The sequence below is a fragment of the Dasypus novemcinctus genome, chromosome 29, assembly GCF_030445035.2.
Source record: "Dasypus novemcinctus isolate mDasNov1 chromosome 29, mDasNov1.1.hap2, whole genome shotgun sequence".
NCBI classification, from domain to species: Eukaryota; Metazoa; Chordata; class Mammalia; order Cingulata; family Dasypodidae; genus Dasypus; species Dasypus novemcinctus.
In genome coordinates this window covers 4,987,892-5,001,479 of record NC_080701.1, presented here as the reverse complement: position 1 = coordinate 5,001,479, position 13,588 = coordinate 4,987,892, and the positions used below count along the sequence as shown (strand labels likewise).

Sequence of the window (13,588 nt, the reverse complement as noted above, 5' to 3'; positions counted from 1 at the left end):
AGAACTGCAAGTGCCGTTACTCAGGAAGGATCTCTGGAAAGTCCTATTGTCTGACGGTTTGAACCTCCTTGACCTGCATGCAAAGCTGGCAAGGCTTTTGCAAAATCTATATGCGTAGAACCACTGCCAGCCTGGACTGAAAGGAACAGAAAAGGGAATAATTGAAGGAAGGGTAACTTCAAAGGTAGAATTGCAGAAGCAAAGGTGTGAACCAAAGAGATCTCAGGCCAAGAGGGTGGGGCAACCCGTATTTATAGGATAGGAGGTCTGGGGCTTGGATATTTAGCTGAGATTTCCAAACTAAATGTGGAGAACATGGCCTGGCTTCTCCTTGAAGCTTAGCACGAAACATAAGGGGAAAGGGATAAGCTGAGAACTGAACTCCTGGGCACAAAGAAGCTGGAAACTGGTGGTTTGGGAAATTCTGGGCTTCCAGAAAACAAGTCTCCAGAGAACAGGGCCCCATGAGGACTTAGCTGAACTTGGAACCAGACAGCCGTTTCCTAGCAAGCCAGGATTGGAAATGCACTTATCCAGAAAGGACTTGTGGAAAGTCTTATTGCCTGATGGCTGTGAACTACGTGCAAAAAAAAAAAAGTTTTTTGCAAAATCTATATGAATTAAACCACTGTCAGTCTGGACTAAGAGGGACAGAAAAGTGAGTGATTGAAGGAAAAATGACTTCAAGGGCAAAACCATGGAAGCAGAGGCCTGAACTTAAGACATCTCTGGCCAAGAGAGGAAAGGATGAGTTTGCCCCAGCATTGGAAGAGGGTGGGCCTTCTATCCCATTGTTCAGGAAGAATGTGGCCACCCAGGATTCAGAAGGGGTGGAGCACACTCCCTGGAAATTGGGGGGAGTTTGGTTGCCACCCCACTGTTCTGAGAAGGTTGGACCTGTGCCCTGGAGATTGGGGAGAGTGTGGCTGTCACCCCAGTGTTTTTGAATGGTGAGGCCTAAAGCTTGGCTGCCATGCCTATGTTGGAAGAGGGGGAAGATAAGCCCTTGGAAGAGGGGACCTCCTTGAGGTCCTGAGATGTCATTCCATGGGTGACTCAGATTTTGAAATCTAAAGGAGCATGCCCTGCAGGCTTTCAAAACTGTTTGGGACCCATGACTCCTGTTTTCCTTCCAATTTCTCCCTATGGCAATGGAAGTGTTTATCCTATGCCAGTTGGGAACAGATAACTTGTTTTCTAACTTTCACAGGTCTACAGCCACAGGGAAATGTTGTCCCCAAGACATATTGAATACCTAGACTGATTTTTATGAGACTTTTTACTTAGCAGTGCTACTGAAATGCTATAAGCCTTTTTGAAATACTGTGATGTAATGAATGTATTTCGTATGTGGAAAGAAAAATGTGCTTTGGGGGTCCAGAGGGTGGAATGTCCTGGCCTGAGGTGTTTGCGGCTGGAGAGACTGACCACCGCTCTGACGCTTACAGGGGGGCCTACGCCCCTGTGTTGGGGGAGGGCGTGGCCTCTGCCCAGGGCTTGGAAGGGGTGGGGATGCCGCTCCCTCAGGCCTAGAGGACAAAGCGTTGGTCCACAGACCAACCTGTCCTGTAGGTTTCACAGGTCCATCAGATGAGGAATTTTGCCCTAGGACCAATCACACCCTGATTTTAGTGAGATTTTGACTTTGGCATCATTCTAAAATGGCTTAAGGCTTTTCGGGTGATGGAATGAATGTATTTTGCATGTGGGAAGAGCATGTCTTTTTGGGGTCCGGGCCTCCGGCGATGGTGACTTGGAGTTACGTAGCCCAGGAAAGCATGTTCTTAATCGTAACCCATTCCTGTGAGTGTGAACCTTGTGGTGTGGTTACTTCGGGTAAGGTGTGATCCGACAGAATTCGGATGGGCCCGAATTCTAGTACTGGAGGTTTTTGAGAGAAGGCCACGGGGAGAGAAGGCATGGGGAGCTGACAGCAGGTGGAGGTCAACGGAACCCAGGAGAGCAAGGAGACAAGGTCACTGTGTACACTGCCACGTGAGGGAAGAGCCCAAGAGTGCGGGCCAGCCAGAGGATACCGGCCCTGGGACACAATGAGTCAATAAATTCCTATTATTAAGCCAACCCCTTGTATGGTATTTGTTTTAGCTAAGAAGCTAAAACTTTAAGGACAGCTTATAAGAGAGGTTTGACTTACAAAATCACAAAAGAAAATAAATAACTCAAGACTTAATAACTAAAATATGTAAAAGTTGGTTATCTCATTATGCCAAGGGCCTTGTCTTAGGTATTTCACAATAAATTATCAGGTTGACTCATGCGCTTAGTTGGTAATAAATATATTTCCCCAGCAAATTTATAACAGCTGTTTTTTAAAAATCTCATATATGTCCTTCTGGTCCCTATTACTTAATTTAAAATTCATAATAAACCTCAAGCAGTAAAAAAAAAAAAATACCTCTACATAATGGAGATTTCTTAAACAGGTAATAAGTTACATAGTTTTCAGGGTATAGCAATAAAGTTTTTTACTGTAATAAAAAATAAACAAGAATAATTCCTTAATTATAAGAAAGAAAAAGAAAATAGAAAGAAAAAGTTGAAAACATACAAAGAGAATCTTAGAAGTACAGAGTGTTCATTTTATGAGCCAGAACTGCATGAAAGAAAGTGAGAGCATCTGGTCATACACAAGGCTCAGAGAAAGAGAATAAAATAGCCTTTCACTAAGTATATTCATATTCGTCTGTGTTATCTGTGTAAAAATAAGATATCATGCCATTTGTTTGTGACTCTGACTCATATTATTCTTCTGACTGAAAAGAACCAATATACCAATGGGTTATTGATTGAGCTTTTTCCTTAGTAAAGGAAACTGTTAAGAACCAGTAGTAAAAATAATGTTCCATGTTTCTTATGTGATGGTGGTGACACCTTCATTAGTTTAACTTGCTTCTAGTTATCAGGTGAAATATAGGAGTCAGGGAATTCTTTGTGCCTTCTAGACTTTCTTGTTATCCATTGAAGTTAATATGTTTATATTTGTTTCATCAAATTCCCTTATGTATTTATGCAGTCAAGTCCTTTATTTCAGAAATGAATAAATTCACTTAAACACCCAAACACGTTCTTTAAAAAGGTTCTTCTCTCCATGTCTGAGTCTGGCTCTTGCATAAGTTAAAGTATGTTTTTAAGTGCCTTGGGAAATGCTGGCCTGTGAAATAACATATCTAAACACTGCTTTAGAATAGATTTGGCAGAAAGTAGAGGGATAATAAAACGCTTTGGCAAGTCCCTGCTTCTTAGTGTCATTGCCATTAAAAGAATCAAAGTATGAGTCTTTCCCAGAGAAAGAAGGCAGCCCTCATCTGGTAGATCCTTGACAATAAGGCATTCCCAAATGCCATTATGTCAAAAAACAACAACAACAAAAAAGTCATTATATTAATTTGACCACCTTTAGAATAATTGCTAAAAATTATTCTCTTTTTTAATAATAGCATTTATTTGCTTCATTTTAAAATATGATAGGATAGGTAACTTCATAAAATATAGAGAATAGGGTTAGATTAAAAAATTGCAGGTTCTGGGCTAAGTATTTAAAAACTGAAATCATCCACTTAAAGTAATAGTAATAAACAGCCTCCTGTTTAACAGTGTTCACAATAAATGAAATATAGGAAAGGCAAATGAAATTTGATTTTATACCCCAGGTGCAGATCCAGCTGTCTCAACCTTTTCAGTGTTCAAATGACTTGAAAAACAGGATAATCAATGCCTCATCAAAATGCTTTGTTTGCAAAGAGGAGGAAGGTCAGCCTTGCAGATGCGGCTTCAGGGACACCGTGTCACCTGGCCTCTGAAATTTCCCAATGTCCTCATGTATAATTCTAACCAATGTCTACATTGGTGAAGATATGTTTAGGTCCCAAGATATTTGCTCTGAAAATCTGGTCTGCATCATTTGTTGTAGTAAACCAGCACTTATTTGGCAAATCTGGCTTGAGGTAAAGTTGTTTGTAATTATTTTTCCCAGACTATACATTTAGTTGCATTTCTTTAAAATTGTTCTGCTTAGGATGCTTTAGTAATTTTAAAATTGAAGTTGTTCTCAAATGGATATTTTTTGATATCCTATATTATTTGATATAATTTTTTTCAACATCCTCTGAACTGTAATATAACTTTGTTTTTTTCCACTTGAACCATTTTTAAGAGCAGATGGCATGAACAACCCTCACAATGTTGTGCAACCATCCACAATCTATTTTCAAAACTTGTTCATCACCCCAAACAGAAACTTTGTTTTCCCTTAGGCATCACCTCCCCATCCTCCCTTCTCCCCGGCCTCTGGAATCCTCTAGCCTGCTTTCTGCCTCGATGAATTTCCCTATTCTAGTTATTTCACACACATGCAAGCATGCAATATTTGTCCTTTTGTTTCTGGCTTATTGCACTCAACATGCTTGTCAGGGTTTATTCATGTCCGGAGCATGAATCAGAACTTCATTCCTATTTACAGCTAAATAATATTCCACTGTGTCTGTACCGCATTTTGTCCATCCATCCATCTGTTGATGGGCACTTGGCTGTTGCCACCTTCTGGCAATATGAACAGTGCTGCAGTGGACACTGAGCACAAGTGTCTATTCATGTCCCTGTTTTCAATTCTTTGAGCGGATACTGAGGAGGATGCTGATTATGGTAATTCTATGTAGATATAAATTATTTTTAATCTACAAAGTTCAAATTTTTCCCACTAAAATTTTTTAATTATTTAATTACACTGGATTCAATTTAAAGGCAAAAATATTAAATTCATAAATTAAAAGTTCGGTAACTGACGTGTAACCTTCAAAAACACAATTACAAAACACAAGTTCATTAGAAGCACGTAAAATTTCAAAAATGGTATGTTTTAAACAAGCCCTCATGAATACAAGATAAAAGAGAAAAGTTATTGAAGGAAATATGTTTAATAAGTTAGCATTCACAACTGGACTACAACCTTCCTTTAAGACAGTTGGTTAAAATTTTACCTTTTGGACTATTTTCCCCAAAAATATTTTTTTTCTGAAAATGTAATACAACTGTATCACTAACTGTTGTTTATTATAAGAATCAACACCCAATGAAAGCCTTTAAAAACCTATATAAAGTTGATCCCCCACATAGATTAATTAAAAACATTTTTGAAAGTTTTTACTCCTGAAGTTAAAAATAGGCAAATTATAATAAAGTCCTTTTATGTTCCAATTTGTTTTTTGAAACTATGCAAATTCTGCCTTTTATAGCAAACTTCCAACCAATTCATTAAAAATGTAACGGTAATGAAAAGGAGACAATCAGAAGCAGTTTTCCTTCTAGTCTCACTTTCATCTCTCAAAGGCCTACCGTTGTTTCTTGAGTTATGGTTGTCAGACCTGTGAAGTAAATCAGCATTATTACAATTATTTCAAATGGGGCAAAAACATCAGAACACTTGCCTACAGTCAGAAATGAGCCAGGCACACAGCTCAGCCACTGGGCCACCCGAGTTCCTCTAACTGCGCTTGGGATTTCTATTTATTTCTCTGCTATTTGATTAGAAATAGGGCTTTTATCCAGAAACAAACATATGAGGAAATCAGTTGAACTGGAAGGAAAATTGAAAAAAAAAAAAAGAGAGAGATTCTAATTCAAATCCAAACACTGATAATTTCCTTTCCCCCCTATTTTGTATGTGCTTTTATGCAAGATTCAAGACAAGAGCTATAATCAAGATGAATCTTTGATTTCTTTTTTGCCTCTTGTTATTATGTTCACCCAGAAATTTTTTTTAACAATGATTAACTCTGGTAAAGGCCAGTTAGAGATAAAGTAAAACCAAAGTTCAGCTGAAGCTTTGCTTTATAGCTACAAAGGCTAATAAAAGTTTACCTTTAAAGATTATGAATTAAAATAGAATTTCAACTAAAATATGGGGAGAAACCAATTTTTTCTTAGTTATAAAAAAATATGGCAGATTAATAGTTATCCAAGATAAATTGGGCAGTTTATCTCATATTTAAGAAAAGCAAAAAGATCCCCTGAAGTGTAAAATAGTGAAATTTACCTGTCCGCATCAATTATAGCCTGAACGAGTTTTTCCTTTTAAACTGTAGGGAATTTTCAAATTGGTAGTATGCCAGCTCCATCAGTCAAATTGCATAATAGTTTAAGTTTGTATTCAGGTTCATCTTTTTTTTTTCCTTTCTGTTGTAACTCAAGCAGTTGTTCGTTGTTTGTTCTGTGATACCTATTTACTAACTCAGATTCCAGTAAAGCACCAAGGTTGTGTTTTTTCTCTGTTCTTTGCCATTTTCTGGAATCAAACCAACGGGTGTTTGGTCTTCCCATAATGCATTTTCCTGCCATTTCCTCAGAAGTGTTGAAGCTTGTGAAGGAAAAGGTAAACCTGACAGCTTATTGGAAAGAAAAAAAGTCAGGCTGAAGTGATTTATACACACAAGAGAAGGGGAAATGACGGCCTTCGCCATTCTCGAGAACTCAAGCTGCCAGCACTTAGACTTACAAAGCACAACTGTGGGCTGGTTGTCTGAAGTGATCGTTGTGTCTGTGGCAGAATAGTATTTTGAAATATAAGCATTCTTCTTCGTGTGCCTTTTCTCTTTTCCCCGCTCAGGTCCTGTGTTCCCTTCCTCAGGGGAGGGACAGAGTGACCCCACAGCCGCTAACACGAGTGGCACGCTTATGTACGAGGCACCGGCACGTTTCCTCGTTCCACCGCGGCCGCCCCGTGAGTGGGTAGTGTTACCGTCCCCGTGTGACAAACGAGGAAGCGAAGCACTAGGCTCACGGAGCCAGCCCCAGGCCACCCAGCTGGAGCCAGGGAGCCAGGATTCAAGGGCCTCTTCGCTCAGAAGCTGCGCTTGTCCCCACGAAGCTGGGCTGGCTCTCAAGGATTTGGTGGGACCGTTGCCTCAGGAGAGACCTCACAAAGCCAACCAGGCAGTAAGGACGGAATCGAGGGTCCACGTTCTGCGGAAGGTGCCAGAACTTTCTAGGGGGAACGTTCTTCCTTTCAACCATGTCGGCAGTGCCAGGAGATGGAAAGGTCAAACTTGCCATCTTGCCTGGTCACACCAGAGGGATGAGGTGAGAATGAGGCCTGAGGCTACTGGCTGAGAGAAAAGGCCGAGAGGAAGGATGCTGTGAGGAGCAGGTCCCACATCTGAGGAGATGGACTGGGAAGACCATTGTGCTTCCTGAAGGGGCCTCACTGAGCAGAAGCGTGAACCCAGTGGGGCTTCCAGAACGCCTTGTCCAGAAGTTGGGTTTTATTTGCTTTACCCTATGAGTGATTAGTTTCTGCAGAACTGATGTAATGATTTCTCAAGCGACGTATCAAACAGAAAGCTGGCTTTAATTCAGAGAAAGATAACTGCCTTGTAAGATCATCTGTTTAGGTCGTTGGCACAGAACACTTCCTAGGGCTGGGAAAAATCACTGCGGAGACCACATCAAGAAAAAGGGGATTTGGTGAATGATGGGAATGGAACCCTCTTTGAGACTGTGAAATATGCCTTTCTTCTCCGACCTGAGAATATTTCCACTGAACAACCCCGTTCCACAGGGCCAGGCCACTCTGGCAGGCAGGATTAGATGAGCACTGACTGACTCTTCCCTTCTCCTTTTTGAAGCCCTTGTTCGAGAGCCCTCTCAACTAAGGCATCATTTGTAGCACAACTGTCATCCAAACGCTCTGGATCCTGTGTCGTGTCTGCTGGCTTGGATACCTGCCCGTCCCCCGACACCTGCCCCAGTCCCTCTGGAAGGCTTGCCCCAGCTGTCCCCATCCCCCTTCCACTCAAGCCTGCCGCTCTCAGCCCCATTGTGAGCTGGATTCAGACACCTGATCTTGCGTCCTTTGATGTGTCCTTTGATGCGGCATAAATTTCTGTGGGCTCCTATTTCTCCCCTTGACCCTCAGTTCAGGGAGATGCACACTTTAAGGGACTGATACAGCCATGGGCTCTGAATACAGTGTAACAATTTGAACTTACAGGGTGCCTTCTATCAGAATAATTAGGGCGGAGCTCATTGTAAGCGTCAAGGAAAGAGGGCATTAAGAATAATCTTCATTCCAGGCAACCAACAGGGTCTCCTCAGGTGGAGGTAAAAAAAATTCCTTCTGAAAGAATTCAGAACTTATTTTTATCTAGTGTAGGTGTGAGAAATTACTGTAAAATTAGTAAAACTAAGCTATTTTTATTGTTGAATCACCCTAACTATTCCTGTTGTCTATGGAACTAGTGGGATGTTGGATCGAATAGATGTTAGGTAAATAGTTCCTGAGCTAACCCATGTCAGGTCCACAGGAGTGGGTCAGTCAAGCGGTGGAGGCCTTGTACTGGGGATGGAGGGGTATGCTTTACTTCCCAGGCCTGTCCTTGCAGGCTGAGCGCCGTCGGGGAAGTCATTTCACACCTGAGAACCTCAATTTCCTCATATGTAATGAAGACATCAGATCAAATGTTCCCAAGGATTCACGCCCACTCTTAAATTCCACGCTCTTCTTTTTTACTTGTTATTATTTACAACGACTCTAGAACAGGGATTCTCAACCTTTTCTGTTCCATGAACCCCTTTGCCAGTTAGGTGAAAGCCACGGACCCCCTAGTTTTATGACACAACACCACAGGTCAGAGAAAATAAAATAGTATGTTGATTTTTTTTCAATTCAAGCTCATGGACCCCTGAAATCTTTCCACAGGGACCCCTGGTTAAGAACCCCTGCTCTAGGACATGACATGAAGTGACTTTATATCAAAGTTCTGAGAGTGCCTGGATCACCAGGCAATGTTGACCATTGCAGTGAGGAGTGAGTTGTCTGGGTTGAGCTCTGGGGGTGACCTCTTGGGTGCAGGGTCCCATGGAGTGAGGAGAAGCCTTCACGGTTCCTCTGCAGGCTCGAAACAGACAATGACAAAGCTGCCGTGATGACCAAGGTGGAAAACTTCCATTGTTACTCTGCTGTGTTCCTGGCTCAGTCCCCAAGTTCTGAGACCAGAGTGCTCCCTGGAAATGCTGCTCCTGCCACCAGGCAGACCTTGAGATGTGGAGGGAGGGAAAGGCTACTCCTCCTTCCCAAATCTAACCAGACTTGGACACATGCCTTTCCATATCCTCAAAACAAGCTTTGAACTCAACTGTGGTATCTGCAAATCTGTTCTGAAAGTTTGGGGATGATTAAAAGGAAGTTTAAGGCAGAGAGAGAAAACATCAACTGGGAGATTAGCAACGACCATTCCCATCTCTACAGGGTCACCTATGGACCTTCTATCTTCTTGCCCATGGATCCACTCTAAAGCCACTTGAAGTGGCTACTAACCTCCCATGGGCAGAAGAACTTTTTTTTAAAATATTTATTTTATTTCATTCTCTACCCCCCCCATTGTCTGCTCTCTATATCTATTTGCTATGTGTTCTCCTTTGTCCGCTTCTGTTGTTGTCAGCAGCACGGGAATCTATGTTTCTTCTTGTTGTGCCAGCTCTCCAAGTGTGCAGCACCATTCCTGGGCAGGCTGCACTTTCTTTCACACTGGGCGGCTCTCCTTACGGGGCACACTCCTTGCACGTGGGGCTCCCCCACACCGGGACACCCCTTGTGTGCATCAGCACTGGGTGTGGGCCAGCTCCACACAGGTCAGGGAGGCCCAGGGTTTGAACCGCAGACCTCCCATGTGGTAGACAGATGCCCTAACCACTGGGCAAAGTCCGCTTCCCCAGAAGAACTTTTGACCATATCCAACCCCTAACGCTCTTTCTATCTTCCCAGTAAATACAGTAATAAATATTAGGGATATACTGATGCATACAATAAAGACAATCATTTATAGCATTATCCAGAGAGGTTTTGCTCTTTATTTCCACAGTTTCCATGTCAGAATAAAATCTGGGTTTTACTCTTAGAAAATAAAAGCTCATTTAATTGTTCCCAGCCAAGAAAAACAAAAGTTTTCTCCCAGCTCTCTAGTTAAGCAGAGAATTACTGCCAAAACTTCCCGACTAATTATGGTGAATTGATGACACATTTTTATATGATTCTTCTCTTAGACTCTTTAAAATGACTGCAAAGAAATAAAAAGCCGTGAAGCCAGAATGTCAAAGAAAATAATAATGACACATGAGGAGGTAAGAGATTACCACTTTTTGGACAAGAATTTGGAGGAACCACAAAATTCAAAATCGGGCGCTTGGTGAAATGTGATATAAATTATAGTTAGGCCCCATGTCCCTTTCTCCAGCCTGTGTAATTCCTATCCTCTCTTAACCCACCATATATTCCTTGTGCCTTTTTAAAAAAATTAATTTTTGAAGTATATCACTTATATGTAAACATACATAAACACTAAGTGTATAATAATAGTTGTGAATTTATAAAACAAATGTATATAACATCATACAGGACTCTCATAGCTCACCCTACCACCAATAACTTGCATTGTTGTTAAACCTTTTAAACTAATGATTAAAGAGCATTGTCAAAGTATTACTACTAACCAAAGTATTTTTCCCCCAACCAACCCTATTATTATTATCTTTATAGCATTTATACATGAACCATGAACATACATAAACAATTAAGTGTATAGTAAAAGTTGTGAACTTACAAAGCAAACATGCATAATATCATACAAGGGTTCCACACATCAACCTCCCATCAACACCTTGCATTATTGTGAGACATTTGTTACAAATTATGAAAGAATATTTTCATAATCTTACTACTAATCATAGTCCTTATCTTACATTTGGTGTGTTTTTCCCCCAACCCACCCTTGTGCCTCTTTTACTCCTAAGAGAATTTGATATGGAAAATATTGTCATTTGGGGACATCAGCAACATTGAAGGCAAGAAATGTAATCAGAGGAATTAAATGAAAACATGCATAGTAAAGAGTGGAACCAGACTCCTCTAACCCAACCAGATTGCTGTCAGACAGGCTTAGACAACTTGGCAGGATCGAGGATTCTTCTTGGGAGAAATGGAGTGATCCCAGAGGAAAAATGTTATGATACTAACCTATGGTGGTGTGTCCTGAAATATGCCAGCTCATCACTTAATCACACATGGAAGCCCACCAGGCCACAGAATCCGCCAATGTGCACAAAGCTAGCTTTCAGGTTGCTGTTTTGGTGCCTCACTTAAAAGATAACCAAGGATCACCAGATGTTTGAGGAATGTCTCCAATATGAAAAAGAGATAAAAACAAGGGAAAGTAAAAACAGTCCAGAGGTCTCAGGATACTAAGTGCCTACTATGCGCCAGACATGTCTGAGATGCTGGGGAAATTTCAGTGAATGAAACAGAAAAAAAGTCCCTCCTGGTGACCCAGTTGGTGAGGGAGAAATCCCCTGCTCTAGAATTCTGAGGACACCAACCCTGACAGATGAGCCTGAGAGCAGTTTATTAGCCCCATACACTCAAAGCCCGGGGATGAGGGCACCGTGCCATGCGGGGCCATGTGTGGGTTGCACTTAGGAGCAGAGTGGACGGGCTGTGGTTTCAAGAGGGCGAGGTCACCCTGCTGCCTTCCCTGCACAGAGACGTGCTTGGCTAGTTTGAAAGCTCCAGGGCAGGCAGGGAGCTGAAGCTCATACTCAGGGACAAGCAGGAACGGTACCTGGTCTGTTAAAGGACAGTTGTTTGGCCAGGGGACCTTACCCTTGGGAACTGAATGGGCAGAGGAACTTGTAATAGGCCATAATTTTAGGCCTCATCTCATACCCTCAAGGAGCTTACATTCTAGCGGAGGGGGAGAAGCCCACATTCAACTAAATAAATACATTATGGAGCATGTTGGAAGGTGATGTCTGCGGTACCCTGCAAAATCAGGTAGAGTAGCCAGGGAAGCCCTTATTGAGATGAAAGTTGAGCAGACACTTGAAGGTAATAACAAAGGGAGGGAAACGGACTTTGGCCCAGTGGTTAGGGCGTCCGTCTACCATATGGGAGGTCCGCGGTTCAAACCCCGGGCCTCCTTGACCCGTGTGGAGCTGGCCATGCGCAGTGCTGATGCGCGCAAGGAGTGCCGTGCCACGCAAGGGTGTCCCCCGCGTGGGGGAGCCCCACGCGCAAGGAGTGCGCCCATGAGGAAAGCCGCCCAGCGTGAAAAGAAAGAGCAGCCTGCCCAGGAATGGCGCCGCCCACACTTCCTGTGCCGCTGACGACAACAGAAGCGGACAAAGAAACAAAAGCAGACAAAGAAACAAGACGCAACAAATAGACACCAAGAACAGACAACCAGGGGAGGGGGGGAAATTAAATAAATAAATAAAAATCTTAAAAAAAAAAAAAAAAGAAAGGGAATCATGGAGATATCTGGGGACAGAGGGAGGGGGAAGCAGTCTAGCAGAGAGGTGGGCAAGTGGAAGGCAGCGAGGTGAGTGTGAGCCTGAACGGCTGAGGAGCAGCCAGGAAGCAAGTGGTTTGTGTGATCAGAAAGACCAGGTCACACAAGGCCCTGGAGTCTGTGGTAAAGGAGAGGACTGCTACTGTGAGCCAGAGAGCAAGCTACTGGGGAGCTTTAAAATGAGAAGTGATAGCATGCAGTCCAAGTTTATAAGAGACACTTATGCTTTGGAGCACAAGGGTGGGGCAGAGAGAAGAGTCAGACAAGAAATGATGGTCCTAGAGAACGGGGTGGTAATAAAAGAAGTGAGCAGGAACAGTCAGATTCCAGGGGTACTTTGAAAGTGAGAGAATGGGTTCCTGACAGATCAAAAGTGAGTTGTGAGAGAAAGACGGGGGTCAAGGATGGCTTGAAAGGTTTGAGAATGAGCAAGTAAGAGGATGGCTATGCCATTCAGTGGAGGAGGGGAAGAATGAACGGGCATTTAGCAGCAGGGAGGGGGGATCAAGAGCCCTGTTTTGGAGGCAGTAAGTTTGAGTTGATTGTGAAACGTGAAAGGGGAACTGTCAAGAAAGCAGTTAGATATAGGAGTCTAAGGTTCTGAGGAACTATATAGACACTGCATATAGGTTGGTATTTGAAGGTTTATGACTGGATGAGGCTACCAAGCAAGTATGGATTCAGAAAAGAAGCCATGGGACAAAGCCCTGGAGAAACCCAATGGTAGGAGGTTGGGGAGATGAGGAGTAAAGAGCAAAGGAGAGTGGAAATGAGTGGTCAGTAAGGTAGGAGGAAAAAAACAGGAGAGTGATGTCCTGGAAACCAGGTGAAAAGGTGTTTTAAGGAGGAGGAGGTAATCTATGTGTCTAGGGGATAAGTAAAGTAAAACGAGGGCTGAGAACTGATCCTTGAATTCAGCAACGTGGAGGTCTTTGAAGACTGACAAGGTCAGTTTCAGGGGTGTGGTGGGGGTGAGAGCCTGGTAGGAATGAGTTTAAGGGAGAATAGGGGAAGAGAAATTGGACACAGCTAAACGGAGAGCAGAGCAAGGGGGCAGTGGTGCTATGGGGAGGATGTAGGGTTTAGAGAGGGGGCTTGTTAGGAGACACCAGGGATTGAACCCAGGACCTCCTACATGCCAAGCAGGTGCTCAACCACTGAGCTATACCCGCTCCTTGCTTGTTTTTTTTAAAGTGGGCGTTTCTTGAAGAAGAAACCCCCAAAACTATATT

General features: G+C 42.7%; 1 protein-coding gene across 2 annotated transcripts in view; it reads right to left on the bottom strand.

Annotated features, from left to right (window-relative positions):
• Positions 1-5,549, bottom strand: part of FGL1 (fibrinogen like 1) — a 35,209-nt gene extending 29,660 nt beyond the window's left edge. Inside the window, exon 1 of one of the 2 annotated variants that reach the window (XM_004452071.5) lies at positions 5,445-5,549. The gene's annotated coding sequence lies outside the window, so the exon portion shown is untranslated. The remainder of the gene's footprint in view (positions 1-5,444) is intronic. The other variant, XM_071212613.1, reaches the window with a different exon arrangement.
• Positions 5,550-13,588: the final 8,039 nt, after the last annotated feature.